Genomic DNA, 12,342 nt, shown 5'->3' with positions numbered 1-12,342 from the left:
GAGCAACCCTGCCTACAGCACCCACACAGCTTAACACAGAGGCTTCTCCCTGCATGCTGCTAACCAGCTCAGACCCAGAGGCTGCTCTCTGCATGCAGTTGACCGGTACAGACAGTGGAGACAGGAGCTGAGAAAGGGAGGTACGAAGGGACTTTGTCCTTGCAGCAGACAAAGGTGCTACTGGATTGCAACCCCCACCAATGCTCTAGGCCATCCCGAGGACCGCCCCAACCATGGCAGCCAAGGGGATTAACCCTGAGGCTGCTCCCTGTGCACGGTGAACTGGCACAGACAGCCGAGACAGGCCAGGCAACCACAAGCAGGAAGAGACTTTGTTCTCCCAGCTGAAACATGCGCCACTCACTGGCGACCACTCCCATCACCATGAAAAGGCAGAATAACCTCGTTCAGTCCAAAATCTCTCAAACACCAGAAAGAGGACTTGGTGAGACTGAAATCACCAATCTCCTGATAAAGACTTCAAAATAAAAGACATAAGTCTGCTGATGGAGCTACAGAGAAATATTCAAGAGCTAAGGGATGAATTCAGTAGGGAGATAACAGAAATGAAACAAACAATTCAAAGATTTAAGAGCAGACTGGATGAGGTGGAAGAGACTGTTAATGGAATAGAAATTGGATAACAGGAATACAGAGAAGCTGAGGCAGAGAGAGACAAAAGGATCTCTAGGAATGAAAGAATATTAACAGAACTGTGTGACCAATCCAAATGGAACAATATTTGCATTACAGGGATACCACAAGAAGAAGAGAGAGAAAAAGGGACAGAAAGTGTCTTTGAAGAAATAATTGCTGAAAACATCCTCAATATGGGGAAGGAAAAAGTCTCTCAAATCATAGAAGTCCACAGATCTCCCAACACAAAGGCCTCAAGGAGGACAACACCAAGACATATAATAATTAAAATGGCAAAGATCAAAGACAAGGACAGAGTATTAAAAGCAGCCAGAGGTGCTCGCTTCGGCAGCACATACACTAACATTGGAATGAAACAGAGAAGATTAGCATGGCCCCTTCGCAAGGGTAACATACAAATTCATGAAGCGTTCCATATTGTTTTTTAAAAAAAGAAAATATGGAATGCTTCACAAAAAAAAAGCAGTCAGAGATAGGAAAAAGATCACCTATGAAGGAAAACCCATCAGGCTATCATCAGACTTCTCAACAGAAACTTTACAGGTCAGAAGGGAATGGCATGATATATTCAATGCAATGAAACAGAAAGGCCTTGAACCAAGAATACTGTATCCAGCAAGATTATCATTTGAATTTGAAGGAGGGATTAAACAATTCCCTGATAAGCAAAAGTTGAGGGAATTTACCTACTACAAACCATCTCTACAGCGTATTTTAAAGGGACTGCTCTAGATGGAAGTATGCCTAAGGCTAAATAGTTGTCACCAAAGAAAAATAAAAACACAGCAAAGGAAGTAGACCAACTAAATAGTAACTAAATGCAAAATAAAATCAGCTATCCACAAAGTCAGTCAAGAGAAACACAACGAGTACAGAATAAAATACCTAACGTATAAAGAGTGGAGGAGGAAGAAAAAGAAGGGAAAGAAATAAAGAATCATCACACTGTGTCTATAAAAGCTTAAAAAGTGAATTAAATTAGATGGTTAGATAGTAAAGAAGCTACCCTTGAACATTTGGTAACCATGAATCCAAAGCCTGCAAAGGCAATAAGTACATATCTATGGATAATCATCCTAGATGTAGATGGACTGAATGTACCAATCAAAAGACCCAGAACTACATAATGGATAAAAAAACCAAGATCCATCTATATGCTGCCTACAAGAGAATCACGTCAAACCCAGAGACATACAAAGACTAAAAGTGAATGGATGGAAAAAGATATTTCATGCAAACCACAGGGAGAAAAAAGCAGGTGTTCCAGTACCTGTATCAGACAAAATAGACTTCAAAACAAAGAAAGTAACAAGAAACAAAGAAGGACATTATAGAATGATAAAGGGGTCAACCCAACAAAAGGATATAACCATTATAAATATCTATGCACCCAACAAAGGAGCACTGACATATGTGAAACAAACACTAACATAATTAAAGGAGGAAATAGAATTCAATGCATTCATTTTAGGAGACTTCAACACACCACTCACTCCAAAGGACAAATCAAGCAGACAGAAAATAATTCAGGAGACAGAGGCACTGAACAACATATTAAAACAGATGGATGTAGCAGACATCTATAGAGCATGCCACCCAAAAGCAGCAGGATACACATTCTTCTCAAGTGCACATGGAATATTTTCCAGAATAAACCACATACTAGGTGACAAAAAGAGCTTCAGTATATTGAAAGAGACTGAAATTCTACCAAACAACTTCTCAGATCACAAAGGTATAAAACTAGAAATAAATTGTACAAAGAAATAAAATGGCTCACAACACATGGAGGCTTAACAATATCCTCCTAAATAATCAATGGATCAATGACCAAATAAAAATAGAGATCAAGAAAAATATGGAGACATATGAAAACAACAGCACAACACCCCAAATTCTGTAGTATGTAGCAAAGGCAGTTCTAAGAGAAAAGTATATAACAATCCAGGCCTATTTAAAGAAGGAAGAACAATCGCGAATGAATACTCTAAATTCATTATTGGGGAAATGACAGCCCCTTCAACAGCTGATGTTGGCAAAACTGGACAGCTACATGTAAGAGAATGAAACTGGATTACTGTCTAAATCCAGACACAAAAGTAAACTCAAAATGGATCAAACACCTGAATGTAAGTCATGAAACCATAAAACTCTTAGAAAAAAACATAGGCAAAAATCTTCTGGACATAAACATGAGCAACTTCTTCATGAATATATCTCCCTGGGCAAGGGAAACAAAAGCAAAAATGAACAAGTGCACTAAACCAAAATAAAAAGCTTCTGTACAGCAAAGGGCACCATCAGTAGGACAAAAAGGTATCCTATAGTATGGGAGAATATATTCATAAATGACATATCTGATAAGGCATTGACATCCAATATATACAAAGAACTCACACACCTCAACAAAACAAAAAGCAAATAAGCCAATTAAAAAAGGGCAGAGGACCTGAACAGACACTTCTCCAAAGAAGAAATTCAGATGGCCAACAGGCACAGGGAAAGATGCTCCTCATCGCTAATCATTAGAGAGATGCAAACTAAAACCACAATGAGATATCACCTCACACCAGTAAGGATCACCACCATCCAAAAGACAAACAACAACAAATGTTGGCAAGGATGTGGAGAGAGGGGAACCCTTCTACACTGCTGGTGGGAATGTAAGTTAGTTCAACCATTGTGGAAAGCAGTATGGAGGTTCCTCAAAATGCTCAAAATAAACTTACCATTTGACCTAGAAATTCCACTCCTAGGAATTTACCCTAAGAATGCCACAGCCCAGTTTCAAAAAGATATATGCACCCCTATGTTTATTGCAGCACTATTTACAATAGCCAAGATATGGAAGCAACCTAAGTGTCCATCAGTAGATTAATGCATAAAGAAGATGTAGTACATATTCAGAATGGTATATTACTCAGTCATAAGAAGAAAACAAATCCTATCATTTTCACAAACATGCATGGAGCTAGAGGGTATTATTCTCAGTGAAATAAGCCAGGTGAAGAAAGACAAGTATCAAATGATTTCACTCATCTGTGGATATAAGAACAAAGCAAAAACTGAAGGAACAAAACAGCAGCAGACTCACAGAACCCAAGAATGGACTAACAGTTACTAAAGGGAAAGGAACTGGGGAGGGTGGGTGGGAAAGGGAATAAGGGGAATAAGGGGCATTACGATTAGCACACATAATGTAGGGGGCAGCACGGGGAAGGCAGTATAGCACAGAGAAGACAAGTAGTGACTCTATAGCATCTTACTATGCTGATGGACAATGACTGTAATGAGGTATGTGGTGGGGATTTGATAATGGGGGGGAATCAGTAAACACAATGTTGCTTATGTAATTGTATATTAATGATATCAAAATAAATTTAAAAAAGAAGGAACAGAGAGAAAAAAGCTGAGATAGACCAAAAGCCAGGTCTGCTGTGCCAAACAATTTCCCAACTTGTGAATGCAAAGGAAAAGTTCTTGAAGGAAACTGAAAGTGTGACTCCAGAGAACACACAAAGATAAGAAAATAAAACAGTCTTACTTATATGGGGAGTTTTGGTGGTCTGGAAAGAAGATCAAACCAGCCACAACATTCCCTGAAGTCAAGCCTAATCCAGTGCAAGGCCCACATTCACTTTAATTCTGTGAAGGCTGAGAGAGGGTAGGAAGCTGCAGAAGAATAGTTGGAACCTAGCAAAGGATGGTTCATGAAGTTTAAAGGAAGAAGCCATCTCCCTAACACAAAAGCACAAAGTGAATAGCTAGTGTTGATGTGAAGCTGAAGCAAATTACCCAGAAGATCTAGCTAAGTTTATTGATGAAGGTGGCTACACTGAACAATAGATTTTCAGTAAAGACAAAACAGTTTCAGAATGGAAGAAGATGGCATCTAGGACTTTCATAGCTAAGGAGAAGTCAATGCTTGGTTTCAAAGCTTCAAAGGACAGGTTGACCCTCTTGTTGGAGAATAATCCAGCTGGTGACTAAGTTGAAGCCAATGTTCACTTACAATCTGGAAGATCGTAGGGCCCTTCATATTTATGCTAAATCTCCCCTGCTGTGCTCTAGAAATGGAACAACAAAGCCTAGATGACAACACACCTGTTACAACATTTAGTGATTTACTGAGTATGTAACCTACTGTTGAGACCTACTACTCAGAAAAAAGATTCCTTTCAAAATTATTTCTGCTCGCTGACAATGTTCCTGGTTACTCAACAGTTCTGATGGAGATGTACAAGGTTACTGTGTTTTAGTGCCTGCAAACATAATGTCCATTTTGCAGCCCATGGGTCAAGGAGTCATTTCAACTTTTAAGCCCTATTATTTAAGAAATACATTTCATAAGGCTATAGCTGCCACATATAGAGATTCCTCTGATGGATCTGGTCAAAGTAAATTGAAAAACTTCTGGAAAGAATTCACCAGTCTGGATATCATTAAGAACATCCATGATTCATGGGAAGAGGTCAAAATATCAGCAAGAACAGGAGTTTGGAAGAAGTTGATTCCAACCCTCATGGGTAACTTTGGAGGGGTTCAAGACTTCAGCAGAGGATTCTCAGCAGATGTGATGGAAACAGCAAAAGAACTAGAATTAGAAAGGGATCCTGAAGATGGGACTGAATTGCTGCATCTCATGATAAAACTTGAACAGATGAGAAATTAATTCTCATGTATGAACAAAGACAGTGGTTTCTTGAGATGGAAACTATTCTTGGTGAAGATGCCATGAAGATTGTTGAAAGACAACAAAAGGTTTATAATATTACATAAACATAGTTGTTAAAGCAACAGCAGGGTAGGAAAGCACTGACTCCTATTTTGCAAGAAGTTCTACTGTCGGTAAACATTAATATCAAACAGCATTGCATGTTTCAGAGAAGTCATTTGTGAAAGTAAGATTCAATTAATGCAGCAAACTTAATTGTCTTATTTTATGAAATTGCCGTAGCCATCCAGCCTTCAGCACCCACCACCCTGGTCAGTCAGTAACCAGCAACATGGAATCACGACCCTCCACCAGCAAAAAGATTACAACTCACTGAAACCTCAGATGGTGGTTATCATTTCTTAGTAATAAAGTACTTTGTAATTAAAGTTCACACATTTTTTTAGACATAATGTTACTGCACACTTAATAGACTACAGTATACTGTATATGTAACTTTTTTATGCACTGGGAAACCAAAAGATCCATTTGACTCACTTCATTGTAATATTTGCTCTGTTGCAGTGGCCTGAGAGAGAAAGTGTAACAATATCTGCCTATAACTTGTTTAATTCTCATTTCAACCCATGATTCTGTTGGTAAGGAAAAATTCTGAAATGTCCTAGATTAAGTGTTGTAAGGGCCAGAGAATGAGGGAGAAAGACAAGGGAAGGTAATCAGTTAATAGCAGCAGGACAGAGTTAATCAGAAACTCCACATTCCTGGATGAAGTCCTTTGAACAATTATCTACAAGGTCCACAGAACCACCCTTGTGTGCATGACCAGTGTCTGTCCATGATCAATAACCAATCCACAGGCCTTCTCTACGGACTAACCATCTAACCCTAGGCTTTCCCCACTTTGAGTTAATCCACCTTCCTTATCTATAGCCAATGTGAATTTAAAAACTTTCTTTCCTTAAGACCCCGTATAGTCCCCAGTTTCTTAAGTCTGGCAGACTTAAGTTGATCTGTTAACTGGCCTTGACACTGGTGAAACAGAAACTTTCTGTCCCAGGACTCAGTCCTTTTCCTGGTCACATCTGTAATGGCTCAATTGGCCCTTTTATTTCAGAGATCTCTTGGTCTCCAGAGTTTCTGATTCATCACTGTGATCATGACCGATTCATAACGATGACTCCGAAACTCAGAAACATCACTTACATTTCCCTTAGTCACGTGGCTAGTAAGTGGGAAAACTTGAATTTAAAAAAAAATCTTGCTGAGAGAGACGTTGTATAGATGGTGAGAGGGTAAATTGGACTAATCCAATCCAACATACAGTGAACATCTGACATGAACCAGAGAAGGCTAGACTTGGTTATCAAGGAGGAAGAAGGTGAGGATCTTTAAGGTCTCCACTCACCTTGGTGCCTTTTTCCTACCAACTTCCTTTCTTTGTCCCCTAACTGCAGCCTCCCTGTGACTTGCTATATTTTAAAATTCTTTTCATTACACTGCGGCTGAAAGGTAATAGTAGTAATGACACCAACAGCAGCAGAAATAATCACTATAATTCATTGAACCTGTACTTAGTGGCAGCCGTGGTTCTAAAGGTGTTAATTCCTTTACCACCCCCATCCCTCCAGCAACAGCCCACTGAGGTCAGCACAACGATTACTACCCAACATTAAGTCACTTGCCCAGGTTTGTAGAGATGGAAGTATCAGAGCCAGGCTATGAACTTGACCTCAGTTTTTCTAGTGATCAGTCCATGACTCAGGCCCCAGAAATCAGTGTGCTGTGGGCACCTGTTAGTATGTTCAACGGAAGGTATACAGAGCAAAGGTGTATTCAGCCAGACAGTAGAGGTGTTCTTTTCACTTCTGGCCTCTCCATTTAGGAAGTGGCATGAAGAAAATTGGCTGAAATTAGAGAAAAATATCACATCCAAAATTAAAAACTAACGAAACATTAGGTTTGTGAAAAAAATATTAAGAGTTTGAATTATTTGATGCATGGGAAAGTCAGCAGAGGAATGACCTGAGTGTTTTCAATTACCTAAAGAATTATGTGTAAGGGTGATAACTCGTGATTAGCCATTTCTGCAGAAGGCACGTTAGAGGAAATAGACATCTTGAAATAGAAGAGTCAGATAAAAGGTAATGCTTACTGACATTTTAAAGAGAACCATTGGAAAAATCTACAAGGGGACACAGGGAATTCATGAGATTTAGAGAGGAGGGCATGAATTCCAGATGGTTAAAGTGTCATCCTGTCAAAGATTTGGACAAATGAGTGCTTTTCTGTGCAGCTCTAGCAGTTAATTTATTCCCTCACTCTTTATTGAGTGTCTGCCATTTGCCACTTACTGTGTAAGCTGCCTGGATACATGGTAGAGAGAAACTGATGTGGCTTTGGTGTTCAAGAAATTTACAGTCTAATGGAGCAGACAGATAAAAATATCAAATCACCTCCTAATAAATAGAAAACTGCTTGACTAGATATACTGATGACACCTCCCCCCACCCTCCACACCTACTTCCATTTGCTCAGCCAAACTGGGAGCCCAGCCCTGCTCAAGGCCTCAAGGGAGGCAGGAGGTGTGGAATGCCTGTGAAGTTTCTCAGGCTGGCTGCTTTAGTATAATAAAAACATAAACCCAAGGGTTGGAGATTGTCTGAGGTAGAGGAAGTAGCTAGTCAGAGCAGAGAGATTTATTTAGGCTTGAAGGGAAGGGAGAGAAAGAGAAAGATCCATGGTTCCTAGAGAGAATACCTCTAGTAGCAAGACCCCTGAAAATATGTGGGATCCAGGAACAGAGGGGATCTATCACCTTGATGAAGAAAAGTTCTGAGATGTCCTAAAGTTGACAGAAGGCCTGAAGTATTGGGGAGAGAGACAAGGGAAGGTCATCAGTCAATAGCCATGGGCTGTGGCTAACCAGAGACTCCACATTCCTGGATGAAGTCATTTGAACAATTAGCTAGAAGGTCCCCAGAACCACCCTCTTGTGCATGAACGGTGTTTGACCACCATCCCATGGGCCTTCTCTACAGACTAACTCCCATCCCTGGACTTTCCCCACTTGCTGTTAGTCCACCTTCCTGGTCTATGACCAATTGTAAATTGAAGAAACCATCTTTCCTTGAGACCCTTTATAAATGTGCCCTGCTTCTTGAGCCTGGCAGACAAGCTGTTCCTGTTAACTGGCCTGGCCTTGCTGCTGGTGGGGCAGGAACGTCCAGTTGCAGGACTCGGTCCTTTTTCTGGCTGCATCTGTGAAGGCTCAATAAACCATTGTATTTCAGATATCCCTCAGTCTCTAGCAGTTCTGCTTTGTCCACCCCCACCAACATCATGGCCCCACTGGGAGGCGGTGACACCACAGGAGAGAAATCTCTTCAGGTAAAGCAGCTCCACTTTTTATCTGGTTTATAGAATGGGTTTCAAATGAAGAGAGAACTCTGTGGCTGAAGTTTGAAAACTGCTGTAGAAATCATTTCTTGCATGGCTTTATTCTATGCAGTTTAGGCTGAGTTAGCTGTAGGACCTTTATGTTCAACACCATGCATCACCAGCGTCACCAGCCCCACATGCACGTTAGCGTTTATGTTCTTGGCTCTCCCTCCATGAGCACCTGGCACACAGATACTGTCCCCAGGACAGGGCCTCTGCATTCCCTCTGCCACTTGCCAGTTCTTTATGTCCAACCCTTCCTCTTATTTCTCTTAGCCTTGCAAGGCTCTTCCTTCTTTGTTTTGGTTCCACCTATGTGCCTACATTGCCCTGATGAATGAAAAATGTTCCCACTGGAAAGATATCAACAAAGTGTTAGCTTGGGTAGTGTTGTCACAGAATAATTTGCATATTAGACTAGTGGTTTCCTGATACAGGCACAACTATAGTAATAACAGTAGATATTTACCAAATAATGTCATTTATCAGGTGTCAGTTTCAATGTGTTAAAGGGATGACCTACTTAATCCTTATAATAAACTACATAGAGCAAGCATTGTTATCAGCCCCCATCAACAAAGAGCAAAATGAACATGCAGAAATATTAGGTAATTTGTTCTAGTTTACAGAACTAATAAAGTGGAGTTTTAACCCATTTTGTCTCTGGAATCCAAATTCTTAATCACTTTGCTATACTGCTTCCAAGCAAATAGAGTTTATTCTGATATTCATTTGTATTTGTTGACTTCCTTATACAAATATAGTACCATTCTACACATGGTGTAGTCACTGTTGTGATTCTATAAATCAGTTTCTCCAGTAAATCCTTACAATTTCTAAAACATGCAAATAAGATAATAGATGTTCATTGCACATCTTTCCTAAGCATGAGGAGTGACCATGGAGAATTTAAATTGTCCAGGTGTATAAATTTACATTATACATAATACAACAATCTATGCACAGTAGGCTTAAAATACACAGAATATTTATTTTATACTTTTTATTTAGGCTCATATTCTAATGCTTATTATTTAGTTTAATAATTTATATTCACATAATAAACAAAATAAATCTGGTTATATTTGTTGAGCTGTTGGCTTTATCTATTAATTTATTCTTCCTTTTTACTTTCATTTGAGAACCATGGAAAATGGATCCTACTTTTTTTTTTTTTTTGAGAGGGCATCTCTCATATTTATTGATCAAATGGTTGTTAACAGTTAACAACAATAAAATTCTGTACAGGGGACTCAATGCACAATCATTAATCCACCCCAAGCCTAATTCTCATCAGTCTCCAATCTTCTGAAGCACAATGAACAAGTTCTTACATGGTGAACAAATTCTTACATAGTGAATAAGTTCTTACATGGTGAACAGTGCAAGGGCAGTCATCACAGAAACTTTCAGTTTTGATCACACATTATGAACTATAAACAATCAGGTCAAATATGAATATTTGTTTGATTTTTATACTTGATTTATATGTGAATCCCACATTTCTCCCTTATTATTATTATTATTATTATTATTATTATTATTATTTATTTTTATTTTTAATAAAACGCTGAGGTGGTAGGTAGATGCAAGATAAAGGTAGAAAACATAGTTTAGTGCTGTAAGAGAGCAAGTGTAGATGATCAGGTGTGTGCCTATAGGCTAAGTATTAATCCAAGCTAGACAATGGCAATAAAACATCCACAGATGCAGAAGATTTCTCTCAAAACAGGGGGGGTGAGGTTCTAAGCCTCACCTCTGTTGATCCCCAATTTCTCACCTGATGGCCCCCCTGCGACTCTGCCTGTCTTAGGTTGTTCCTCCCTTGAGGAATCTTAACCTCTCTCTGGCTAACCAGTCATCTTCCGGGGCCATACAGGGAAATGTAAAGTTGGTAAGTGAGAGAGAAGCCATATGTTTGAAAAGGTTAGCTTTTTACTTCTTTGCAGATTTATGCCCTGTGGCTTTTATGCCCAGCATTTGTCTTGAGGTATCTTTAGCACTTGGAAGAATTATGATACTCGGTAAATTCGATATGAGGCACAAATTCTATTTAAGGGTTGTAATTAGGAAGGAAGAAGAAAAGCTATAGAAGTAGCAGACGGAAGAAAACATGGGAAGATTGGTTATTTCTTTGACATATCCTCTTGTAGAGTAACTTAGGCATGTATAGGTTTTAAACTAATTAAATTGTGCACACACATTAACATAATAGAAATACAGTTACATAACCAAAGCAGACCTACAATTACCAGCCATCTCCAGTGAAACCAAGAAAACCAGTTAGGCACCCTAAGCATTTGTGAAAACTTATCTATGATATGATGGATATTGTCTAACTGAATTTGAATAGTTTGAGAAAAATCAGACAATTTAAAACAACACATTCCTGGGAACTGTTCACATCCCATATGTTCTTTTAACAGTAGATAGTCTGTAGTCTCAAGATTTTGGAGCACTGCAACTTGCACTTCTCCTAATTCTTGGTTGAGTTCTAACAGTATAGATCCAGTCAAATTTGTTATTTTACTGTATGCACAGGCCAGCTTAGATCTCTCCCCCTTCATTCCAATGGCAATTCCAGGAACCAGTGGGATGAATGCAGCTACAACTGCAACAGCACCAGGATCTTTGTTGACATTTTTTGATGATCATCTTCTGGAATGACTCTTCCAGAGTATGTTGATGTTGGAACTTCTTCTTCATATCATATCTTATTTCGTTTTCTGGGTAGCCAAATTGGGCTTTGATCCTCTGTATAAACACAAACAGACCCTTTGCCCACACTTTGATATGTCCTTTATACCATTGTGAAGAACTTATTGGAGGTCACCACACAGGAACTGCTTTTTTTCTTTTTTTGAGAGAAAGGAATATTATCAGAAAAATGTACTTCCATAGCTGATCATCTGACACCCTTTAAATGATCAAAATTAAGGATACTTAAAGCATGCATTAATCGTTGATTTACAGTTAGTTTTATCCTATCAGGGAGTAATACACCTTTCTTTTTTTGTTTTTATCATTAATCTACAATTACATGAAGAATATTATGTTTACTAGGCTCTCCCCTATACCATGTGCCCCCCTATAAACCCCTTTGCAGTCATTGTCCATCAGCATAGCAAAATGCTGTAGAAACACTACCTGTCTTCTCTGTGTTGTACAGCCCTCCCCTTTCTCCCACCCCCCCTTTATGCATGCTAATCTTAATAGCCTCCTTCGTCTTCCACCCCCTTATCCCTCCCTACCCACCCATCCTCCCCAGTCCCTTTCCCTTTGGTACATGTTAGTCCATTCTTGGGTTCTGTGATTCTGCTACTGTTTTCTTCTTTCAGTTTTCCCTTTGTTCTTATACTCCACAGATGAGTGAAATCATTTGGTATTTCTCTTTCTCCACTTGGCTTATTTCACTGAGCATAATACCCTCTAGCTCCATCCATGTTGCTGCAAATGGTAGGATTTGTTTTCTTCTTATGGCTGAGTAATATTCCATTGTGTATATGTACCACATTTCTTTATCCAATCATCTACTGATGGACACTTAGGTTGCTTCCAATTCTTGGCTATTG

The 12,342-nt window shown here is 39.2% G+C and overlaps 1 non-coding gene across 1 annotated transcript; it reads left to right on the top strand.

The window, feature by feature from the left end:
- Nucleotides 1-972: 972 nt before the first annotated feature.
- On the top strand, nucleotides 973-1,079 carry LOC118909950 (U6 spliceosomal RNA). Its single transcript, XR_005023784.1, has one exon. It is a non-coding gene; the product is annotated as a U6 spliceosomal RNA (small nuclear RNA).
- The last annotated feature ends 11,263 nt before the right edge of the window (nucleotides 1,080-12,342 follow it).

The sequence above is a fragment of the Manis pentadactyla genome, chromosome 6 (genome assembly GCF_030020395.1).
Source record: "Manis pentadactyla isolate mManPen7 chromosome 6, mManPen7.hap1, whole genome shotgun sequence".
Lineage (NCBI taxonomy): Eukaryota > Metazoa > Chordata > Mammalia > Pholidota > Manidae > Manis > Manis pentadactyla.
Note: the sequence above shows the minus strand (reverse complement) of the source record. Positions and strands in the feature narration are given on the sequence as shown.